Raw genomic sequence first — 23898 nt, 5'->3', positions numbered from 1 at the left:
CTCGCCAGGGAAGGACTCTTGCAGAAAAACCACAGGCCACATGCAACTCGCCAGGGAAGGACTCTTGCAGAAAAACCACAAAGCCTTGTGCAACTCGCCAGGGAAGGACTCTTGCAGAAAAACCACAAACCCGCATGGAACTCACCAGGGAAGGACTCTTGCAGGAAAACCAAAAGGCCTTGTGCAACTCGCCAAGGAAGGACTCTTGCAGAAAAACCACAAGGCCTTGTGCAACTCGCCAGGGAAGTTCTCTTGCAGAAAAACCACAAGCCCCCATGCAACTCACCAGGGAAGGACTCTTGCAGAAAAACCACAAGGCCTCGTGCAACTCGCCAGGGAAGGACTCTTGCAGAAAAACCACAAGGCCTTGTGCAACTCGCCAGGGAAGTTTTCTTGCAGAAAAACCACAAGACCCCATGCAACTCACCAAGGGAAGGACTCTTGCAGAAAAACCACAGACCCGCATGCAACTCGCCAGGGAAGGACTCTTGCAGAAAAACCACAAGGCCTCGTGCAACTCTCCAGGGAAGGACTCTTGCACGAAAAACAACAAGCCCCCATGCAACTCGCCAGGGAAGGACTCTTGCAGAAAAACAACAAGCCCCCATGCAACTCGCCACGGAAGGACTCTTACAGAAAAACCACAAGGCCTTGTGCAACTCGCCAGGGAAGTTCTCTTGCAGAAAAACCACAAGCCCCCATGCAACTCACCAGGGAAGGACTCTTGCAGAAAAACCACAAGGCCTCGTGCAACTCGCTAGGGAAGGACTCTTGCAGAAAAACCACAAGGCCTTGTGCAACTCGCCAGGGAAGTTATCTTGCAGGAAAACCACAAGACCCCATGCAACTCTCCAGGGAAGGAGTCTTACAGAACAACAACAAGCCCCCATGCAACTCGCCAGGGAATGACTCTTGCAGAAAAACAACAAGCCCCCATGCAACTCGCCACGGAAGGACTCTTGCAGAAAAACCACAAGGCCTTGTGCAACTCGCCAGGGAAGGACCCTTGCAGAAAAACCACAAGGCCTTGTGCAACTCGCCAGGGAAGTTCTCTTGCAGAAAAACCACAAGCCCCCATGCAACTCACCAGGGAAGGACTCTTGCAGAAAAACCACAAGGCCTCGTGCAACTCGCCAGGGAAGGACTCTTGCAGAAAAACCACAAGGCCTTGTGCAACTCGCCAGGGAAGTTCTCTTGCAGAAAAACCACAAGACCCCATGCAACTCGCCAAGGGAAGGACTCTTGCAGAAACACCACAGACCCGCATGCACTCGCCAGGGAAGGATTCTTGCAGAAAAACCACAAGGCCTCGTGCAACTCTCCAGGGAAGGACTCTTGCAGAAAAACAACAAGCCCCCATGCAACTCGCCAGGGAATGACTCTTGCAGAAAAACAACAAGCCCCCATGCAACTCGCCACGGAAGGACTCTTGCAGAAAAACCACAAGGCCTTGTGCAACTCGCCAGGGAAGGACTCTTGCAGAAAAACCACAAGGCCTCGTGCCACTCGCCAGGGATAGACTCTTGCAGAAAAACCACAAACCCGCATGCAACTCACCAGGGAAGGACTCCTGCAGAAAAACCACAAGGCCTCGTGCAACTCGCCAGGGATGGACTCTTGCAGAAAAACCACAAACCCGCATGCAATTCACCAGGGAAGGACTCTTGCAGAAAAACCACAAGGCCTCCTGCAACTCGCCAGGGAAGGACTCTTGCAGAAAAACCACAAGGCCTTGTGCAACTCGCCAGGGAAGTTCTCTTGCAGAAAAACCACAAGCCCCCATGCAACTCGCCAAGGGAAGGACTCTTGCAGAAAAACCACAGACCCGCATGCAACTTGCCAGGGAAGGACTCTTGCAGAAAAACCACAAGGCCTTGTGCAACTCGCCAGGGAAGGACTCTTGCAGAAAAACCACAGGCCAACATGCAACGCGCCAAGGAAAGGACTCTTGCAGAAAAACCACAAGGCCTTTTGCAACTCGCCAGGGAAGGACTCTTGCAGAAAAACCACAAGGCCTCACGCAACTCGCCAGGGAAGAAGTCTTGCAGAAAAACCACAAGCCCCCACACAACTCGCCAGGGAAGGACTCTTGCAGAAAAACCACAAGACCCCACGCAACTCGCCAAGGGAAGGACTCTTGCAGAAAAACAACAAGGCATCATGCAACTCGCCACGGAAGGACTCTTGCAGAAAAACCACAAGGCCTTGTGCAACTCGCCAGGGAAGGACTCTTGCAGAAAAACCACAAGGCCTCGTGCAACTCACCAGGGAAGGACTCTTGCAGAAAAACCACAAGGCCTTGTGCAACTCGCCAGGGAAGTTCTCTTGCAGAAAAACCACAAGCCCCCATGCAACTCGCCAAGGGAAGGACTCTTGCAGAAAAACCACAGACTCGCGTGCAACTCGCCAGGGAAGGACTCTTGCAGAAAAACCACAAGGCCTCGTGCAACTCGCCAGGGAAGGACTCTTGCAGAAAAACCGCAAGCCCACATGCACCTCGCCAGGGAAGGACTCTTGCAGAAAAACCACAAGGCCTCAAGCAACTCGCCAGGGAAGAACTCTTGCAGAAATACCACAAGCCCACATGCAACTCGCCAGGGAAGGACTCTTGCAGAAAAACCACAAGCCCACATGCAACTCGCCAGGGAAGGACTCTTGCAGAAAAACCACAGGCCCACATGCAACTCGCCAAGGGAAGGATTATTGCAGAAAAACCACAAGGCCTTGTGCAACTCGCCAGGGAAGGACTCTTGCAGAAAAACCACAAGGCCTTGTGCAACTCGCCAGGGAAGTTCTCTTGCAGAAAAACCACAAGGCCTCGTGCAACTCGCCAGGGAAGGACTCTTGCAGAAAAACCACAAGGCCTTGTGCAACTCGCCAGGGAAGGACTCTTGCAGAAAAACCACACACCCGCATGCAACTCGCCAAGGAAGGACTCTTGCATAAAAACCACAAGGCCTTGTGCAACTCGCCAGGGAAGGACCCTTGCAGAAAAACCACAAGGCCTTGTGCAACTCGCCAGGGAAGTTCTCTTGCAGAAAAACCACAAGCCCCCATGCAACTCGCCACGGAAGGACTCTTGCAGAAAAACCACAAGGCCTTGTGCAACTCGCCAGGGAAGGACTCTTGCAGAAAAACCACAAGGCCTCGTGCCACTCGCCAGGGATAGACTCTTGCAGAAAAACCACAAACCCGCATGCAACTCACCAGGGAAGGACTCTTGCAGAAAAACCACAAGGCCTCCTGCAACTCGCCAGGGAAGGACTCTTGCAGAAAAACCACAAGGCCTTGTGCAACTCGCCAGGGAAGTTCTCTTGATGAAAAACCACAAGCCCCCATGCAACTCGCCAAGGGAAGGACTTTTGCAGAAAAACCACAGACCCACATGCAACTCGCCAGGGAAGGACTCTTGCAGAAAAACCACAAGGCCTTGTGCAACTCGCCAGGGAAGGACTCTTGCAGAAAAACAACAAGGCGTCATGCAACTCGCCAAGGGAAGGACTCTTGCAGAAAAACAACAAGGCCTCATGCAACTCACCAGGGAAGGACTCTTGCAGAAAAACAACAAGCCCCCATGCAACTCGCCAGGGAAGGACTCTTGCAGAAAAACAACAAGCCCCCATTCAACTCGCCAGGGAAGGACTCTTGCAGAAAAACCACAAGGCCTCGTGCAACTCGCCAGGGAAGGACTCTTGCAGAAAAACCACAAGGCCTCGTGCAACTCGCTAGGGAAGGACTCTTGCAGAAAAACCACAAGGCCTTGTGCAACTCACCAGGGAAGTTATCTTGCAGAAAAACCACAAGACCCCATGCAACTCTCCAGGGAAGGAGTCTTACAGAACAACAACAAGCCCCCATGCAACTCGCCAGGGAATGACTCTTGCAGAAAAACAACAAGCCCCCATGCAACTCGCCACGGAAGGACTCTTGCAGAAAAACCACAAGGCCTTGTGCAACTCGCCAGGGAAGGACCCTTGCAGAAAAACCACAAGGCCTTGTGCAACTCGCCAGGGAAGTTCTCTTGCAGAAAAACCACAAGCCCCCATGCAACTCACCAGGGAAGGACTCTTGCAGAAAAACCACAAGGCCTCTTGCAACTCGCCAGGGAAGGACTCTTGCAGAAAAACCACAAGGCCTTGTGCAACTCGCCAGGGAAGTTCTCTTGCAGAAAAACCACAAGACCCCATGCAACTCGCCAAGGGAAGGACTCTTGCAGAAACACCACAGACCCGCATGCAACTCGCCAGGGAAGGACTCTTGCAGAAAAACCACAAGGCCTCATGCAACTCTCCAGGGAAGGACTCTTGCAGAAAAACAACAAGCCCCCATGCAACTCACCAGGGAATGACTCTTGCAGAAAAACAACAAGCCCCCATGCAACTCGCCACGGAAGGACTCTTGCAGAAAAACCACAAGGCCTTGTGCAACTCGCCAGGGAAGGACTCTTGCAGAAAAACCACAAGGCCTTGTGCCACTCGCCAGGGATAGACTCTTGCAGAAAAACCACAAACCCGCATGCAACTCGCCAGGGAAGTTCTCTTGAAGAAAAACCACAAGCCCCCATGCAACTCGCCAAGGGAAGGACTTTTGCAGAAAAACCACAGACCCACATGCAACTCGCCAGGGAAGGACTCTTGCAGAAAAACCACAAGGCCTTGTGCAACTCGCCAGGGAAGGACTCTTGCAGAAAAACAACAAGGCGTCATGCAACTCGCCAAGGGAAGGACTCTTGCAGAAAAACAACAAGGCCTCATGCAACTCACCAGGGAAGGACTCTTGCAGAAAAACCACAAGCCCCCATGCAACTCGCCAGGGAAGGACTCTTGCAGAAAAACAACAAGCCCCCATTCAACTCGCCAGGGAAGGACTCTTGCAGAAAAACCACAAGGCCTCATGCAACTCGCCAGGGAAGGACTCTTGCAGAAAAACCACACACCCGCATGCAACTCGCCAGGGAAGGACTCTTGCAGAAAAACAACAAGCCCCCATACAACTCGCCAGGAAAGGACTCTTGCAGAAAAACCACAAGGCCTCGTGCAACTCGCCAGGGAAGGACTCTTGCAGAAAAACCACACACCCGCATGCAACTCGCCAGGGAAGGACTCTTGCAGAAAAACCACAAGGCCTTGTGCCACTCGCCAGGGAAGGACTCTTGCAGAAAAACCACAAGGCCTTGTGCAACTCGCCAGGGAAGTTCTCTTGCAGAAAAACCACAAGCCCCCATGCAACTCACCAGGGAAGGACTCTTGAAGAAAAACCACAAGGCCTCGTGCAACTCGCCACGGAAGGACTCTTGCAGAAAAACAACAAGGCCTTGTGCAAATCGCCAGTGGAGTTCTCTTGCAGAAAAAACACAAGACCCCATGCAACTCGCCAAAGGGAAGGACTCTTGCAGAAAAACCACATACCCGCATGCAACTCGCCAAGGAAGGACTCTTGCAGAAAAATCACAAGGCCTCGTGCAACTCTCCAGGGAAGGACTCTTGCAGAAAAACAACAAGCCCCCATGCAACTCGCCAGGGAAGGACTCTTTCAGAAAAACAACAAGCCCCCATGCAACTCGCCAGGGAAGGACTCTTGCAGAAAAACCACAAGGCCTTGTGCAACTCGCCAGGGAAGGACTCTTGCAGAAAAACCACAAGGCCTCGTGCAACTCGCCAGGGAAGGACTCTTGCAGAAAAACCACAGGCCACATGCAACTCGCCAGGGAAGGACTCCTGCAGAAAAACCACAAGGCCTCGTGCAACTCGCCAGGGATGGACTCTTGCAGAAAAACCACAAACCCGCATGCAATTCACCAGGGAAGGACTCTTGCAGAAAAACCACAAGGCCTCCTGCAACTCGCCAGGGAAGGACTCTTGCAGAAAAACCACAAGGCCAACATGCAACTCACCAAAGAAGTTCTCTTGCAGAAAAACCACAAGCCCCCATGCAACTCGCCAAGGGAAGGACTCTTGCAGAAAAACCACAGACCCGCATGCAACTTGCCAGGGAAGGACTCTTGCAGAAAAACCACAAGGCCTCGTGCAACTCGCCAGGGAAGGACTCTTGCAGAAAAACCACATACCCGCATGCAACTCGCCTGGGAAGGACTCTTGCAGAAAAACCACAAGGCCTCATGCAACTCGCCAGGGAAGGACTCTTGCAGAAAAACCACAGGCCAACATGCAACTCGCCAAGGGAAGGACTCTTGCAGAAAAACCACAAGGCCTTTTGCAACTCGCCAGGGAAGGACTCTTGCAGAAAAACCACAAGCCCACATGCACCTCGCCAGGGAAGGAATCTTGCAGAAAAACCACAAGGCCTCAAGCAACTCGCCAGGGAAGGACTCTTGCAGAAAAACCACAAGCCCCCACACAACTCGCCAGGGAAGGACTCTTGCAGAAAAACCACAAGCCCCCACGCAACTCGCCAAGGGAAGGACTCTTGCAGAAAAACCACAGGCCCACATGCCACTCGCAAGGGAAGGACTCTTGCAGAAAAACCACAAGCCCCCACGCAACTCGCCAAGGGAAGGACTCTTGCAGAAAAACCACAAGTCCACATGCAACTCGCCAGGCAAGGACTCTTGCAGAAAAACCACAAGGCCTCATGCAACTCGCCAGGGAAGAACTCTTGCAGAAAAACCACAAGCCCCCACGCAACTCGCCAAGGGAAGGACTCTTGCAGAAAAACCACAAGCCCCACGCAACTCGCCAAGGGAAGGACTCTTGCAGAAAAACCACAAGGCCTTGTGCAACTCGCCAGGGAAGGACTCTTGCAGAAAATCCACAAGCCCACATGCAACTCGCCAAGGGAAGGACTCTTGCAGAAAAACCGCAAGGCCTTGTGCAACTCGCCAGGGAAGGACTCTTGCAGAAAAACCACAGGCCCACATGCAACTCGCCAAGGGAAGGACTCTTGCAGAAAAACCACAAGGCCTTGTGCAACTCGCCAGGGAAGGACTCTTGCAGAAAAACCACAAGGCCTTGTGCAACTCGCCAGGGAAGTTCTCTTGCAGAAAAACCACAAGGCCTCGTGCAACTCGCCAGGGAAGGACTCTTGCAGAAAAACCACAAGGCCTTGTGCAACTCGCCAGGGAAGGACTCTTGCAGAAAAACCACACACCCGCATGCAACTCGCCAGGGAAGGACTCTTGCAGAAAAACCACAAGGCCTTGTGCAACTCGCCAGGGAAGGACTCTTGCAGAAAAACCACAGGCCACATGCAACTCGCCAGGGAAGGACTCTTGCAGAAAAACCACAAAGCCTTGTGCAACTCGCCAGGGAAGGACTCTTGCAGAAAAACCACAAACCCGCATGCAACTCACCAGGGAAGGACTCTTGCAGAAAAACCGCAAGGCCTTGTGCAACTCGCCAGGGAAGGACTCTTGCAGAAAAACCACAGGCCACATGGAACTCGCCAGGGAAGGACTCTTGCAGAAAAACCACAAAGCCTTGTGCAACTCGCCAGGGAAGGACTCTTGCAGAAAATCCACAAGCCCACATGCAACTCGCCAAGAGAAGGACTCTTGCAGAAAAACCGCAAGGCCTTGTGCAACTCGCCAGGGAAGGACTCTTGCAGAAAAACCACAGGCCCACATGCAACTCGCCAAGGGAAGGACTCTTGCAGAAAAACCACAAGGCCTTGTGCAACTCGCCAGGGAAGGACTCTTGCAGAAAAACCACAAGGCCTTGTGCAACTCGCCAGGGAAGTTCTCTTGCAGAAAAACCACAAGGCCTTGTGCAACTCGCCAGGGAAGGTGTCATGATCCCTGCTTCCAAAAGGTCAGGGTTTTCCCAACTCCCTTGGAAGCAGATCCATAACCCAGGTTCCGAGTGCCAACCAGTCCCAATTGGGACCTTTTGGACCCAGTCCTGGCGCCAGTGGCACCAGGCTCATAAATATGCCCAGTCCCAGCGCTGGAAGCGCCGGGCTCATAATGCTTGGGTGGACTTACCTGCAGCAGACCATGCTGCTTACTTGCCTGCCAGTTGAGCCTCTGATCCTCTTCTGTTTGGAACTACTTTTCCTGTTGGGTGGGGCTGGAGCCACTCCCTAGATTTAGAACACTGGAACTCTTCTGGAAGGCAGGAACTCTTTTCTTACCAGGAACTCTTTTCTTACTTAGGCGTGGCTGTGGAAGGAGACACCTAAGCACTACAGGAGGCTATTTAAACCACACCCGGTGGATGAATCTTGCTTTGCGTTATTCTGCACCCTCTGCAGCAGGACGCTCATCGTGTCTTCTGCATCCAGTCCTGGGCCTAAGGAAAAAGGCTTACCATCCTGAATCCAGTCTTCAGCAACACCTATAAAGACAAGAAAGAACAGGTTAGCATTCCGGCATCTGAAAGGCAAAGGCTTACCTACTCTTCGTGCGCTCCGGAGGTCTTCACACTGCATTCCGGCATCTGAAAGGCAAAGGCTTACCTACTCTTCGTGCGCTCCGGAGGTCTTCATACTGCATTCCGGCATCTGAAAGACAAAAGCTTACCAACTCTTCGCACGCTCCGGAGGCCTTCGGCGCTGCATCCCGCATCGGAAAGACAAAACAAGGTGCGTTTAAAGACATTGGGGAACTTAAATACTCACGTGCCATTACTCCTTTCCGCATCTAATCCAGTGGGTATTCCGGCACCCTGCAGCCGCTCCGAACTCGTACCTGCAAAATAAAAAGACAGTTAGAGCGCATCGTGAAGCAGGCAACAAGCGCTTACTCACGTGCTTCCAGGCGCTTCTATTCATCACACGGGCTCCATCTTCAACTCACTTCAGCCCGTCATCCGCCATCGCCGGAACCCTGCAAAACAAGAGACATCATTACTAAAGACTTTAAAAAGACATTTGAATGACTCGAAACTTACCGTTCGTGCAGTAAACGACGGACAGCAGTCCTCTGAAGTCAAGAGGCCTGCGCTACCTATCCAGTGAAGAAACTGGCTACAGCACCCTGCCCCGAGGCAGATGGAGAGCTCGGCATTCACTTACCTAAGGTGAGAGCGTTAACCTTTGGGGGTCTACCGGAGAGGAGAAGAGGAAAGAGATAGGGACACCCCAATAACCCCAGTTCATTAACCCCATATTTTCTATCTGCAGACATCTTACTCTACACGTCAGGCATACAGTTCACAGAGGTCCAGCCCAAAGAGCCAACCGGGTGCTACACATCACCTTTGAAGATACGGTAGTCGCCCAGTCAAGACCGGCGCCTCTGCGAGAATCAGGTGAGCGTTACAGAACGCAAAGCCTACCGCAAAACTCTCGCCCAGGCGCTATGGAAACCTCGGATACTGACCCCCTAGCCCGGTTACTTGGGGAACTAAGGGCAGAAGTGCATGCAACTCGTCAGGAAACGAAAGCTCTAAGAAGGGAACTAATTATTTCCAAGGAGAGAACAGACAATCTTGCTAGACAAGTGCTACAGTCACAAGCCGGACAGACCCCGTTACCCGCATCAGGGGCAAATCTTCCTTCAACATCCTCTATGAATCCAGTGCAGATCAACCTACCTGGGAATGTACCTCTGGCTCCACCCGAGCGATTTTCTGGTGACCCAAAGAGGTTTGCAGTATTTATCAATCAGTGCCGGTTGCACTTCTTATGCCGGCCAGCAGCCTTTCCAACTGATCAAGCTAAAGTAGCTTTTGTACTTTCGTACCTTAGTGGCAATGCGGCAGACTGGTCGATCCCTCTAGTTCATCAAGATGATCCGGTTCTCCATGATTTTCAAGCCTTTCAGCTTAGTATGGAAAAACTGTTCGCAAGACATTCACAGGGGCAGGCCTTGGACAATGAGCTTCTTTCGTTGCGACAGGGTAATCAAGACCTTTTGGCTTATATTGCATCTTTCAATATACTAATAGTGGAAACTCAATGGCCTGAGGACAAAAGGATTACGCTGTTTTATAGAGGTCTACATGGAGAGCTCAAAGACGTTTTAGCCCAAGTAGTGAATCCCCCACAGGACTGTTCGGATTACATAGACTTGGTCGTTCAAATAGATCACAGGCTGCAGAACAGGAAGGCCGATCGTTCCAAGTTTGATGCTCGAGTATTTTCCAAACCGCCAACTCCTTCCAAAGGAGTAGACTCCGGGGAACCCCTGCAAATAGGGGGTCTGAAAGGTCCTCTAACACAACGGGAGCGGGAAAGGAGGAAACAGTTGCAATTATGCCTATATTGCGGAAACTCAGGGCACTTTCTTCGAGAACTTATTGTATTTCCAAGAACGATTATACCTACCCAGCACAGATTTACAGAAAAAAGTAATCTCTTGTTATCACGACTCTTTAATGGAAGGTCATCCCGGTATAGCCAAGACCTCAGAAAAGATCAAGCGCTACTTCTGGTGGCCGTCTTGGAAAAAAGATATCAGAGACTTTATAATGTCCTGCGGAGTATGCGCCCAAAACAAGAGTCAAAAGGAAAGACCAGCAGGCCTCTTACGCCCTATTGACATCCCACCTCGCCCTTGGCATACGCTTTCTATGGACTTCATCACCGATCTACCTCCATGCTCCGGATACAATACGATTCTAGTAATCGTGGACTTATTCTCCAAGATGGCGCATTTCATTCCGCTCAAAGGCTTGCCAACAGCAGCAACTCTGGCCCGAGAATTTCTCGAAAACATCGTCCGACTGCACGGTTTTCCTTCGGTTCTAATTTCGGATCGAGGTAGTCAATTTATTTCTCATTTTTGGCGAAGTTGCTGTCGGTCAGCTCAAATTGATGTGAGACTATCGACCAGTCACCACCCTCAGACCGACGGACAAACCGAGAGGACCAATCAAACTCTGGAACAGTATTTACGCTGCATGCTGCAACAAACTGAAAAAACTTGGAAAGATATCCTTTGGATAGCCGAGTATGCCTACAATAACTCTGTCCATTCGGGAACTGGGAAAACCCCGTTTTTTCTTTTGTACGGCAGTCACCCTCGAACCTCGGAGTTGGATCCCCTCCAAGATCTTGAGACACCAGCAGTAGACTACCTGCATTCTACAATCACCCAAGCCTTTAAGGAAGCTGTTTCTCACCTTCAAAGGGCTAAAGAACAATACAAGAAAGGAGCAGATCAACATCGGAAGGAAGCCCCTGTCTATCAAGTAGGGGATCAAGTCTGGTTATCCACCAAATACCTATCTCTAAAAGGGCCACGCACATTCAACCCAAGATACCTTGGTCCCTATTCCATCACTGCCATAGTAAACCCAGTAGCGGTCAAGTTGGACTTGCCCCCGCACATGAAGATACATCCGGTCTTCCACGTCTCTCTATTAAAACCCGTGCAACCTCAAACCCGACTAACCAAATCTCCAAAACCTATCCTAGTGGATGGAGAACTCGAGTTTGAAGTCAAAAGCATTCTGGACTCCAAGATCTCCAAATCTAAACTATTCTACCTAATTGACTGGAAAGGCTACGGCCCCCAAGAGAGATCCTGGGAACCTGCTGAATATGTCCACGCTCCTCGCCTAATCAAAAGATTTCACCGAACATTTCCTGACAAGCCAAAACCCCCGGAGAAGCCCGGTTTGGGAGGGGCCTTGAGGGGGGGTACTGTCATGATCCCTGCTTCCAAAAGGTCAGGGTTTTCCCAACTCCCTTGGAAGCAGATCCATAACCCAGGTTCCGAGTGCCAACCAGTCCCAATTGGGACCTTTTGGACCCAGTCCTGGCGCCAGTGGCACCAGGCTCATAAATATGCCCAGTCCCAGCGCTGGAAGCGCCGGGCTCATAATGCTTGGGTGGACTTACCTGCAGCAGACCATGCTGCTTACTTGCCTGCCAGTTGAGCCTCTGATCCTCTTCTGTTTGGAACTACTTTTCCTGTTGGGTGGGGCTGGAGCCACTCCCTAGATTTAGAACACTGGAACTCTTCTGGAAGGCAGGACCTCTTTTCTTACCAGGAACTCTTTTCTTACTTAGGCGTGGCTGTGGAAGGAGACACCTAAGCACTACAGGAGGCTATTTAAACCACACCCGGTGGATGAATCTTGCTTTGCGTTATTCTGCACCCTCTGCAGCAGGACGCTCATCGTGTCTTCTGCATCCAGTCCTGGGCCTAAGGAAAAAGGCTTACCATCCTGAATCCAGTCTTCAGCAACACCTATAAAGACAAGAAAGAACAGGTTAGCATTCCGGCATCTGAAAGGCAAAGGCTTACCTACTCTTCGTGCGCTCCGGAGGTCTTCACACTGCATTCCGGCATCTGAAAGGCAAAGGCTTACCTACTCTTCGTGCGCTCCGGAGGTCTTCATACTGCATTCCGGCATCTGAAAGACAAAAGCTTACCAACTCTTCGCACGCTCCGGAGGCCTTCGGCGCTGCATCCCGCATCGGAAAGACAAAACAAGGTGCGTTTAAAGACATTGGGGAACTTAAATACTCACGTGCCATTACTCCTTTCCGCATCTAATCCAGTGGGTATTCCGGCACCCTGCAGCCGCTCCGAACTCGTACCTGCAAAATAAAAAGACAGTTAGAGCGCATCGTGAAGCAGGCAACAAGCGCTTACTCACGTGCTTCCAGGCGCTTCTATTCATCACACGGGCTCCATCTTCAACTCACTTCAGCCCGTCATCCGCCATCCTTTGAAGATACGGTAGTCGCCCAGTCAAGACCGGCGCCTCTGCGAGAATCAGGTGAGCGTTACAGAAGGACTCTTGCAGAAAAACCACAAGGCCTTGTGCAACTCGCCAGGGAAGTTCTCTTGCAGAAAAACCACAAGCCCCCATGCAACTCACCAGGGAAGGACTCTTGCAGAAAAACCACAAGGCCTCGTGCAACTCGCCAGGGAAGGACTCTTGCAGAAAAACCACAAGGCCTTGTGCAACTCACCAGGGAAGGACTCTTGCAGAAAAACCACAGATCGCATGCAACTCGCCAGGGAAGGACTCTTGCAGAAAAACCACTAGGCCTCGTGCAACTCTCCAGGGAAGGACTCTTGCAGAAAAACAACAAGCCCCCATGCAACTCGCCAGGGAAGGACTCTTGCAGAAAAACAACAAGCCCCCATGCAACTCGCCACGGAAGGACTCTTGCAGAAAAACCACAAGGCCTTGTGCAACTCGCCAGGGAAGGACTCTTGCAGAAAAACCACAAGGCCTTGTGCAACTCGCCAGGGAAGTTCTCTTGCAGAAAAACCACAAGCCCCCATGCAACTCACCAGGGAAGGACTCTTGCAAAAAACCACAAGGCCTCGTGCAACTCTCCAGGGAAGGACTCTTGCAGAAAAACCACAAGACCCCATGCAACTCTCCAGGGAAGGACTCTTGCAGAAAAACAAGCCCCCATGCAACTCGCCAGGGAAGGACTCTTGCAGAAAAACAACAAGCCCCCATGAAACTCGCCACGGAAGGACTCTTGCAGAAAAACCACAAGGCCTTGTGCAACTCGCCAGCGAAGGACTCTTGCAGAAAAACCACAAGGCCTTGTGCAACTCGCCAGGGAAGTTCTCTTGCAGAAAAACCACAGACCCGCATGCAACTCGCCAGGGAAGGACTCTTGCAGAAAAACCACAAGGCCTTGTGCAACTCTCCAGGGAAGGACTCTTGCAGAAAAACACCAAGCCCCCATGCAACTCGCCAGGGAAGGACTCTTGCAGAAAAACAACAAGCCCCCATGCAACTCGCCACGGAAGGACTCTTGCAGAAAAACCACAAGGTCTTGTACAACTCGCCAGGGAATGACTCTTGAAGAAAAACCACAAGGCCTCGTGCAACTCGCCAGGAAAGGACTCTTGCAGAAAAACCACAGGCCACATGCAACTGGCCACGGAAGGACTCTTGCAGAAAAACCACAAGGCCTCGTGCAACTCGCCAGGGATGGACTCTTGCAGAAAAACCACAAGGCCTTGTGCAACTCGCCAGGGAAGTTCTCTTGCAGAAAAACCACAAGACCCCATGCAACTCGCCAAGGGAAGGGCTCTTGCAGAAAAACCACAGACCCACATGCAACTCGCCAGGGAAGGACTCTTGCAGAAAAACCACAAGGCCTCGTGCAACTCTCCAGGGAAGGACTCTTGCAGAAAAACAACAAGCCCCCATGCAACTCGCCAGGGAAGGACTCTTGCAGAAAAACAACAAGCCCCCATGCAACTCGCCACGGAAGGACTCTTGCAGAAAAACCACAAGGCCTTGTGCAACTCGCCAGGGAAGGACTCTTGCAGAAAAACCACAAGGCCTCGTGCAACTCGCCAGGGAAGGACTCTTGCAGAAAAACCACAGGCCACATGCAACTGGCCAGGGAAGGACTCTTGCAGAAAAACCACAAGGCCTCGTGCAACTCGCATGGGATGGACTCTTGCAGAAAAACCACAAGGCCTCGTGCAACTCGCCAGGGAAGGACTCTTGCAGAAAAACCACAAACCCGCATGCAACTCGCCTGGGAAGGACTCTTGCAGAAAAACCACAAGGCCTCGTGCAACTCGCCAGGGAAGGACTCTTGCAGAAAAACCACAAGGCCTTTTGCAACTCGCCAGAAAAGGACTCTTGCAGAAAAACCACAAGCCCACATGCACCTCGCCAGGGAAGGACTCTTGCAGAAAAACCACAAGGCCTCAAGCAACTCGCCAGGGAAGGACTCTTGCAGAAAAACCACAAGGCCTCATGCAACTCGCCAGGGAAGGACTCTTGCAGAAAAACCACAAGCCCCCACACAACTCGCCAGGGAAGGACTCTTGCAGAAAAACCACAAGCCCCCACGCAACTCGCCAAGGGAAGGACTCTTGCAGAAAAACCACAGGCCCACATGCAACTCGCAAGGGAAGGACTCTTGCAGAAAAACCACAAGCCCCCACGCAACTCGTCAAGGGAAGGACTCTTGCAGAAAAACCACAGGCCCACATGCAACTCGCCAGGGAAGGACTCTTGCAGAAAAACCACAAGACCTCAAGCAACTCGCCAGGGAAGAACTCTTGCAGAAATACCACAAGCCCACATGCAACTCGCCAGGGAAGGACTCTTGCAGAAAAACCACAAGCCCACATGCACCTCGCCAGGGAAGGACTCTTGCAGAAAAACCACAAGGCCTCAAGCAACTCGCCAGGGAAGGACTCTTGAAGAAAAACCACAAGGCCTCATGCAACTCGCCAGGGAAGAACTCTTGCAGAAAAACCACAAGCCCCCACACAACTCGCCAGGGAAGGACTCTTGCAGAAAAACCACAAGCCCCCACGCAACTCGCCAAGGGAAGGACTCTTGCAGAAAAACCACAGGCCCACATGCAACTCGCCAGCGAAGGACTCTTGCAGAAAAACCACAAGGCCTTGTGCAACTCGCCAGGGAAGGACTCTTGCAGAAAAACCACAGGCCCACATGCAACTCGCCAGGGAAGGACTCTTGCAGAAAAACCACAAGGCCTCAAGCAACTCGCCAGGGAAGAACTCTTGCAGAAATACCACAAGCCCACATGCAACTCGCCAGGGAAGAACTCTTGCAGAAATACCACAAGCCCACATGCAACTCGCCAGGGAAGGACTCTTGCAGAAAAACCACAGGCCCACATGCAACTCGCAAAGGGAAGGACTCTTGCAGAAAAACCACAAGGCCTTGTGCAACTCGCCAGGGAAGGACTCTTGCAGAAAAACCACAAGCCCACATGCAACTCGCCAGGGAAGGACTCTTGCAGAAAAACCACAAGGCCTTGTGCAACTCGCCAGGGAAGGACTCTTGCAGAAAAACCACAAGGCCTTGTGCAACTCGCCAGGGAAGTTCTCTTGCAGAAAAACCACAAGCCCCCATGCAACTCGCCAAGGGAAGGACTCTTGCAGAAAAACCACAGACCCGTGTGCAACTCGCCAGGGAAGGACTCTTGCAGAAAAACCACAAGGCCTCGTGCAACTCGCCCGGGAAGGACTCTTGCAGAAAAACCGCAAGCCCACATGCACCTCGCCAGGGAAGGACTCTTGCAGAAAAACCACAAGGCCTCAAGCAACTCGCCAGGGAAGGACTCTTGCAGAAAAACCACAAGCCCACATGCAACTCACCAGGGAAGGACTCTTGCAGAAAAACCACAAGCCCACATGCAACTCACCAGGGAAGGACTCTCGGAGAACAGACTCAATCAATGCAGGTTCCCTGCAACATACTTGGAGTTGGGTCAGTAGTGCAGCAAACATGCATTGGATCACTGTGCTTATGTTGCTGAGTGGAACCAATGCTCCCAGCTTAAGTACCCATTGTTTCTCCAGTCCCTTCTTCTCAAACACACTCACATCGAAACCTCCTGTCGCCTCGATCTAGAATATTAACATAAACCGCCATGACTTCTGATGTTCATTTTCATTCTTGATCTGTAAGAAGGTCTTAGAAGAATAACATGTTCTTTGTGAGGTGGGAAAAGGAAGATTCCCTGGTTAAGTCACGTGACGTTGATAGGCTTTTATACTGCGCCAAGAAGCAAGATCGCGCAGACCAATCGAGTTATACGTATTGAAAAATATATGTGTATTGAAAAAGCTTTTTCCTAAGCAATAACTGAAAGAAATTCTATGTTTTATGAGTCAGGCATCTTCTTTTTCTTTATGTAAATTGAAAATTGTTTTATAATCAACTCTTTTTGTCATTAATTCCCAACAAGGATATTAATTTGCTGTGAACTGTTTTTTTTTCTTAAAGAAAATAGTTTTTTCTTTCGAAAATCTCTGTCTGATATGTGTTTACATTTGATCTTAGTCTGGTGGCAGCCATCTTTTTGGTGTATTGACTCGACCAACCCTTGCAGATATGAGTGACTTCTATCAGCACTTGAGAGGAGCTCATCCAAATGTCCCCCATTTCTCCAGATGAAGACAGCTTGCCCCCTGAACTTAGGCCACATTTCCAGAAGCCACCTTACACCACCAAATGGCCCAGACAAAGTCAGAGAGTGGGTCAAATGACCCTTTGGAAGCAGCACAACCACTAACAACCACCATCTGAGCGTAAGTACAGCCCACCCTACTGCCACAGAACCCCAGAAGAAAAAGTGCTCACCCACAAGTCCATTGAAACCCTCACACGCCACCCTCTACCAGATGGACACTCCCTCCACCCTCCGTTGGACGAAGCAAGGTTATATGAGCAGAATGCAGCCAACATTGTGCCTTGTACACACAGTTACTGGAGAGTCACTGCCTGGTCACACCAGCAAAAACACACACTATGCAAGCATGAATACCTGCACAGAGTCAAGTTTGGCACACACATTCACACAGGCACGCACCACCACAAAATAGTTTCTGCACCCTAAAATATATACTCCACATCTCTCTGTACCATGCAAGAACACCCTAACGTGCAGACTCTCTGCCCCAAGCTGATCCACAGAAGCTGAGCATTCAGAAGTGCAGCGGACATGCACACCTCACTGCACGCAATAACAGGGATGCCTAATGCATAACAGAAACTTGGCACGCACCCACAGCAAAGCCGGTCTTTGATGAGTGCACCTCAGAAGGGTACAACACCCTGCACCGGAAGCTGCCTCATCATTCTGCAAAGAACCTCTTTAAGGTCCCCACTGCCCACCCCTTGCAATAGTCATGTCTCTAAAATGACTGATGTGTGGAGAATTGGTCACCTGTAAAGGACATGGAGAACCTTGAAGGGCAAGAAAGCTACCATAACCCTATAAGCCGTGCTCCTGTGCTTCACATGTAAGACTGTAGCAAGTCAGCGGCAAAGGGGATATAGAGCCGGGTAGTGAACAGCAACAGACTTAGTCTGCAAGGACCAGTATCAATGCCGAATAACCAACGAGCAAGAAACCCCTAACCGCGGCATTGGGAGCTATCGACACAAGCATGAATAGCTGTGATTGCCCAACACTACGATCATTGCATTTCAAATTGATTCCAAACAATGGTTCACTAAAGGGGCTAGCTAATAAGATACACCCTTGCTTTAGTGCTTCCTGTAAATAAGTTTAAGAACAAATTGTAAATGGCATTGAAAGGGGACACTCCGGATAACAGTACAGTGAGAGCCAAGAGGCAGCAAATAGCAGAAAGTGATCAGGGATGGTAACATGGGGCACCAAAAGGAGGCATGGGCAACAGTGAAAGAAGCAACTGCCAACCACAAACATCGTGGAAAGGGAGACCCATGCGTGACCCTCATGACCCCCAGCCGTCTCGCAGCCCGAAGGCAGAGAAATTAGAGATGCATATTACTCCTCTGCTCTTCATCGCCATCGTTGATTATTCCGACTGTTTGCAAAGAGTATAAGAGATAAGGAGCTACCAGAGGGCTTGAATGCCAATGTTTATGCGGTTATCTATGTTACGTTTTTTTCCACTCTGAATAAAGGGGTCTAATAGATGCGGCACATAGAGAGGGACCACAAACAAGAAACAGTTACTCCAAGTAGTAACTAGTGTACTCCTAGTCCATAGTCCCCTTTCCTCCATGCTGATGAGAGTCTGCCCCCACAGGGATGGCTTCTGAGCCTTTTGCACTGCAGAGCAACATCTTCCCCTTTACATTTGCTGCACGGACGGACGTGCCTCAGTGAACCCGACCAGGTTGACTCCACCCCATCAGTCCTTGGCCGCTTTTCGGCTACTACTTACTAACTGATTTATGGAGGACGGAGGGTAGGTCGTATCGAGGAAAAGGGACCATGGACTTGGAGTACAGTAGTCACTACGATGTATAACTGTTGCTTACTCCTACGTCTTGTCGCCTTTGCTCCATGCTGATGGGAGATTTTACAGCAACAAATAGCTTTAGGGCGGGACCAACTCCTACTGCGCAGCAAAGAGGTTGTGAAGGAGAGCCTGTTGCAAACTGCCATCAGCCCTGAAGCTGGTGTCAAGGCAAAAATGCTTACAAGAAAGCAGATGGTGAAAAACCATTTGATGGCCTCGTAATAACGTCATGGCTTTGGCCCTGATGGTGCGAGCATGGATTCCTTGGGAGGCTCACACGTCAGCATGGAAGAGCAATGTCTGATGGCCGAGACTAGCCACATGGGGCAATGTCTGATGGCTGAGACTAGCCACATGGCGATAGTGGCTAAGAGGCCTCCGAGCCTGGGTGTTGACTTCCATAGATGATGAACCGGGTATCTGATTTCCGAAACTTTTTAGTCAGTGGCAGGTAAAACTTTAAGAATCTCCTAACACAGAGGGAGTGAAGAGCAACATTAGCCAGAGACTACGGTTTCAGGAAAAAAGGTGGGCAATACCACCTCTTCGTTGATATGGAACTGGTCATCGCCTTAGATAAAAAGGCTGGCTGAGTGCATACATCTACCCTGTCCTTATAGCAAACAGTGTAGAGCCTGGATCTCACTAACTCTACATGCAGGCATGAGAATGATCAAAAGTGCCACACTCTTTGACAGAATCTTCAGCTCAGTGGAAGCCAAAGGTACAAAGGGCATGATAGTCAATGATGAAAAGACAATGGGCATCATTGCAAGCTTGCCAGTCTGGAAACAAGGGTGCCGGTGAGTAGGAGTCTGCCTGCCAGAGCCGCTGTGCCCGACTTGTCTGACCCTGCTGGGTGCAGCAGCCACGATAGGCAGACCGGTCACGGAAGCGCCGGCTCTGTTAGCAACGGCTTACATTTTATCGGCGCCTGACTTCCCGGGCCGCCGGACTGTGAATCTCCCGGTGGCACAAGGAAGTCAAGCACCGGTAAAACTTTACGAGTCTGGTGGCAAACCGCCGGTAGCACCGGTAGGACTACCGCCGGACTCATAATCAGGCCCAATGTTCAAACCCCAAACCGGATGAGGTCTCTTGAATGAAGGATAGAGCCTGGTGAGACCCACCAGGGGTCTGCTGTGGTTGAGGTGGAAAATTACACGACCTGGGTGGAGTGATATGTCACTATAGCCGAGAGGTAAGATCGGCATGAGTCAAATGAGGTCACAAAGGCTGCAAGATGGGAGATAAGGGAGAGGATCGCATTCAGAGGCAGGTCTGGGGATTGACATGCTTGTCCAGAGCCGGTAACAGAAACGGAGGCACTTACTTCCGTACTTTGCCTGGGTAAATGGACTCCTAGCTACCTGGATTATTTCCATATTTTCTGCTGGTAACCCGACATGGCATTGGCTGAGCTGCTCAGGAACCAAGCTGCTAAACTGTGCAATTGAGGGGAGCGGTGGAGGACTCTGCCATGCTGTTGATGGAGGAGAATGAGTGTCGCCATTTGATAGAACCAGAAGCAGGGCGGCCACTGAGGGGCTGTCAGAATGAGAGTGGCGTTCCTGCTTTTGAAGAATCTTCCCAGGAGCATACAGAGACGAGAAATCAGAGGAAAAGTATACAGGGTCAGAGTGCCTCAATGGCTCAGTAGTTCATCTCCCAAAGAGTTCCTGCCCACTCTACCCATGGAGGCGAAGAGAGAACACTTGCTGGACTCGGTAGTGGCAGAGAGATTAACCTGTGGCTGACCCCATTGTGCAGAAACTGCCTCCAGGACTGACTGCTTGATCGTCCACTTGTGACCAGGTGATGTCACTCTGATGAGGATGCCAGCCTCGGCATTGAGCATTTCTCGTAGATGGATGGCATTCAGGAAAATTGAATGCCCGATGACCCATTGCCAAATCCTGACTGCCAGCAAGCACAAGTTGTCGATCTTGTTCCCCCCTGCTTGTTACAAGTAGGTCAAACTGTCAGTCTCGATGAGAACTCTCTTCCTTCTGAGTACTGGCAGTGAAGCTCTCATGGCATTGAAAATCGCCTGCGGTTTGAGGATATTGACATGGAGGAGGCTGTCCTCCTGGGACCATAGCCCATGTGCCTTGAGAAGCCCACAGAGTGTCTCACAACCCTGAATGAGGAATCTCTGGTGAAACACTCCTCTGGGCCTGATTGGCTACCCATAGATTGGTTCCCAGGGGTTGGCTAAGTGCAACTGGAGGTGTCTCATTTTTAGGCATGCCAGGGGAACGCAAAGTACCCAAGCAGCTATTAACCATAAGATCCTCTTAGAGCACCAAACGGAAATCTCCTGTCTCTGCTGAAAGCGGCCCACGGCAGCTGAGATCATAGTTACTGACCTGTAACTGTATTTCTCCAGCATTGGTATCTTTCATAGATCCGCACGCTTGAATATTCCTCACCGGCAGACCGGAAATCTTCAGTAATTTAAAATAATAATATATTACAAGGCCTGTGGTAGCGGCCCTGTAGTTATGGTGAAGTTGCTCAACTCATCGGAAGAGCACTTTTTGGACGGTTTATTACTTTGCTCCCCTTGGACGAATCGTTACCAAACTTTGCAAAACAAGTAGGTACAAGTTCCCTCACCACTAGAACAGGAAGTGGATGTGTGCCAAGAGAAGCAGAGAGTGAAAGCGCAGAAGGGGGGCCCACAACCAAGACCTCCATCCTGTCCCCATTCAGCCCAAGCCAGTTATCACTCATCCACTCTCCTACTGCCCCAGGCACCTCCGCAGCTGAGACGCAGCCGTCTGTTGATGAAGATCATTAAGAACAATTATCTGCGTATCATCAGCATACGAGTAGCACCGGAGGCCGTGGGAGTGGACGAGTTTGACCAAGGGCTGAATATACACATTAAACAGTGTAGGGAACAGGGCAGAGCCTTGGGGAACCCCACAAGGAAGAGATAGAGGGGAAGAACAAAAAGAAGACAGAGAGAGAGAGATTGAGTGCATTGAGCTAAACCTTTTTAACTGCCATTTATTCCCCCCCCCCAGTGCCAAGGCCTTTTTTGGTGATTTTGGTATTTCGCCATTCAATGCCTTCTAACGTTTTCTGTTTCATTAACCCAAGTGCCAAGGATGAGGCATTTCGTCCTTGGCAACAGGGAGGTAATCCCAAGAACAAGACACCTCGCCCTTGGCACTTAAGGGGGTTAAGAAAGATTCAAACCAGGTCAGTACCTTCCGGACAGCCCTGCTCCCCTCAGCCGCGTAACCCGGATGGAGTGGTCCACTGTGTCAAATGCAGCTGATATGATTTTATGATATGATAGGGTATTTATAACGCACTTAATACCCAGAGGTTTCTAAGCGCGGACACGGGGATTGAACCTGTGCTGCTCCGTGTTGTCTTGCTTCCAAGGCAAGCACGTTGCTCATGAGCTATCCTCCCGCAATGTCTAGAAATATCCCTCCCTCTGTGATAGATCTAAAAGTATCAGTACACCCACCCCACCCTGACCAGAGAGCCGGGCGAGATCATCTACCATGGAGACTGAAACACTCTCCGTGCCCCGGCCAGGGCGAAAGCCAGACTGGAAAGGATCAAAGAATCCCGATTTCTCAAGAAAAGAGCTCAGTAAAGGTGAAATCAGTGACTCAAGCAATTTCATGAAAAAGGGGAGCCAAGAGATAGGCCGTAAAATAGAAGGAACAGCAGGGTCAAGTGAGGACATTTTTAAAAGAAGCATCCCCAAAGCGTGGTTTGAGTGAGAGGGCATGATGCCAGAACTGCAAGGGTGGTTAGCCGCTTGCACAACTCGTGGGTTGGTCAGTAAGAAATCAACCAATCGGAACCCATGATGTTAGGCTGCCCAGTATGCATTATGCCAACCAATAGTTTATTGTAGAGATGATGTCTTTTTACCATTATCAATTTAGAGGTGATCTCAGGAATAGGCATCAGACGGTTGCTACCCAATCAGATGTTTTACCCCCCTATAGAATGTATATAGTCAATCCCTTTAACCAAGCCCTGTAACCTGTAGGTTTTGGTAACTAAGATTACAGTATGATGTCAGTTATGACAAACATTAATTATATCATCTGTTTTGATAAGCACACAGAGAGCGATGACATTTTATGATTGTATGCTGTCCCTGCTCTATTTGGATGTTAATAAAGCTGTGTTTTGACTGGCACTTTGTCTATTTCGGTCATTGATCCTGGTTTGATCTGGCTCCAGAATCTCTGTGTAAATGTGGGACTTTCCAGGATGTCTTAACAGATGGTAGCAGAGGATGGTTCGCTAGACTCATCGGATTGTCGAGGGGTCGCTGCCGTGGCCCGAAGACTATGGAGGTTACCTGTGGAGAGCGAGATAACACATGATAGAGAGAGGTCGACAGGAGCCCCCTTTGGAGGAAATTCCTGTCCAGTCCCTGCAGGATGCCCCTTAGGGCAGCTGGCTTTTAAGGGCGACTCGATACAAAAGACCCTCAGCGGATCCACAGATGGCAAAACGGGGGGTGGGGGATTGTTATGAAATGAAGAGATAAGTGATAAAGAGATACCTTCTGAGAAGGGTGAGAAAAGATCATGTGGTACACCTCGTTACAAGGTAATAATAAGAGAAACATAACCTCACCAGGAGTTGGGAAGATGGTCATAGTGTATTTTTTTGTATAGAAGTTTCTGGCACCAGCCCCATGTTGTAAGATAGCTTAGGCTTTAATGAAAAGTGAACTTTTGTAAATATTGGTATACATTGTGGAGGACGTGAAGTTGTGGGGTAGACCGAGGAGTGCGGACCAGTTTGGGGGCAGCGAGATGGGGCTGGCTGGAGCGAGTGTCGGTTGTGGTGTCACCCAGAAGGTTTGGAGGGAACAGCGAGTTGGGGCTGTCCGAAGCATGAGTGGCATTTGTGCTGCTGCTCTGATACATTGAGTAACACAGGCGGCATGGTCTCACAGAGCGACACAGAAGTATTAAGTGCAAGGGAAGTATTGTTGGGAAAGGGTGTGAAAGGGAGGTCAAAGAGGGTGAGTGAAAATTGAAATAGAATTTGGTAAGTATTAGTAAGTTAAACTGTTACTTGCTATCATGGGAGGCACTCTCATCATTCACCTATGCAAAGTGTTGCCTCGGTATAAGGACAAAGTCCTTAAGTAGCCCACACGGTGGGTGAAGGACACTGCAGGTAAAATGTGTATGCCTTGGCCGCAGGAAGGCACTTCCTTGAAATCAGTACTGCAACGCTTGGGCACATATTTACATGCCACGTGTAAAGGAAATGTTACAGAATCG

The sequence above is a fragment of the Ambystoma mexicanum genome, chromosome 14 (assembly GCF_040938575.1).
Source record: "Ambystoma mexicanum isolate Mex_15411 chromosome 14, UKY_AmexF1_1, whole genome shotgun sequence".
Classification (NCBI taxonomy): domain Eukaryota; kingdom Metazoa; phylum Chordata; class Amphibia; order Caudata; family Ambystomatidae; genus Ambystoma; species Ambystoma mexicanum.
The sequence above is the reverse complement of the archived record's forward strand: the minus strand, read 5'-3'. Positions refer to the sequence as shown.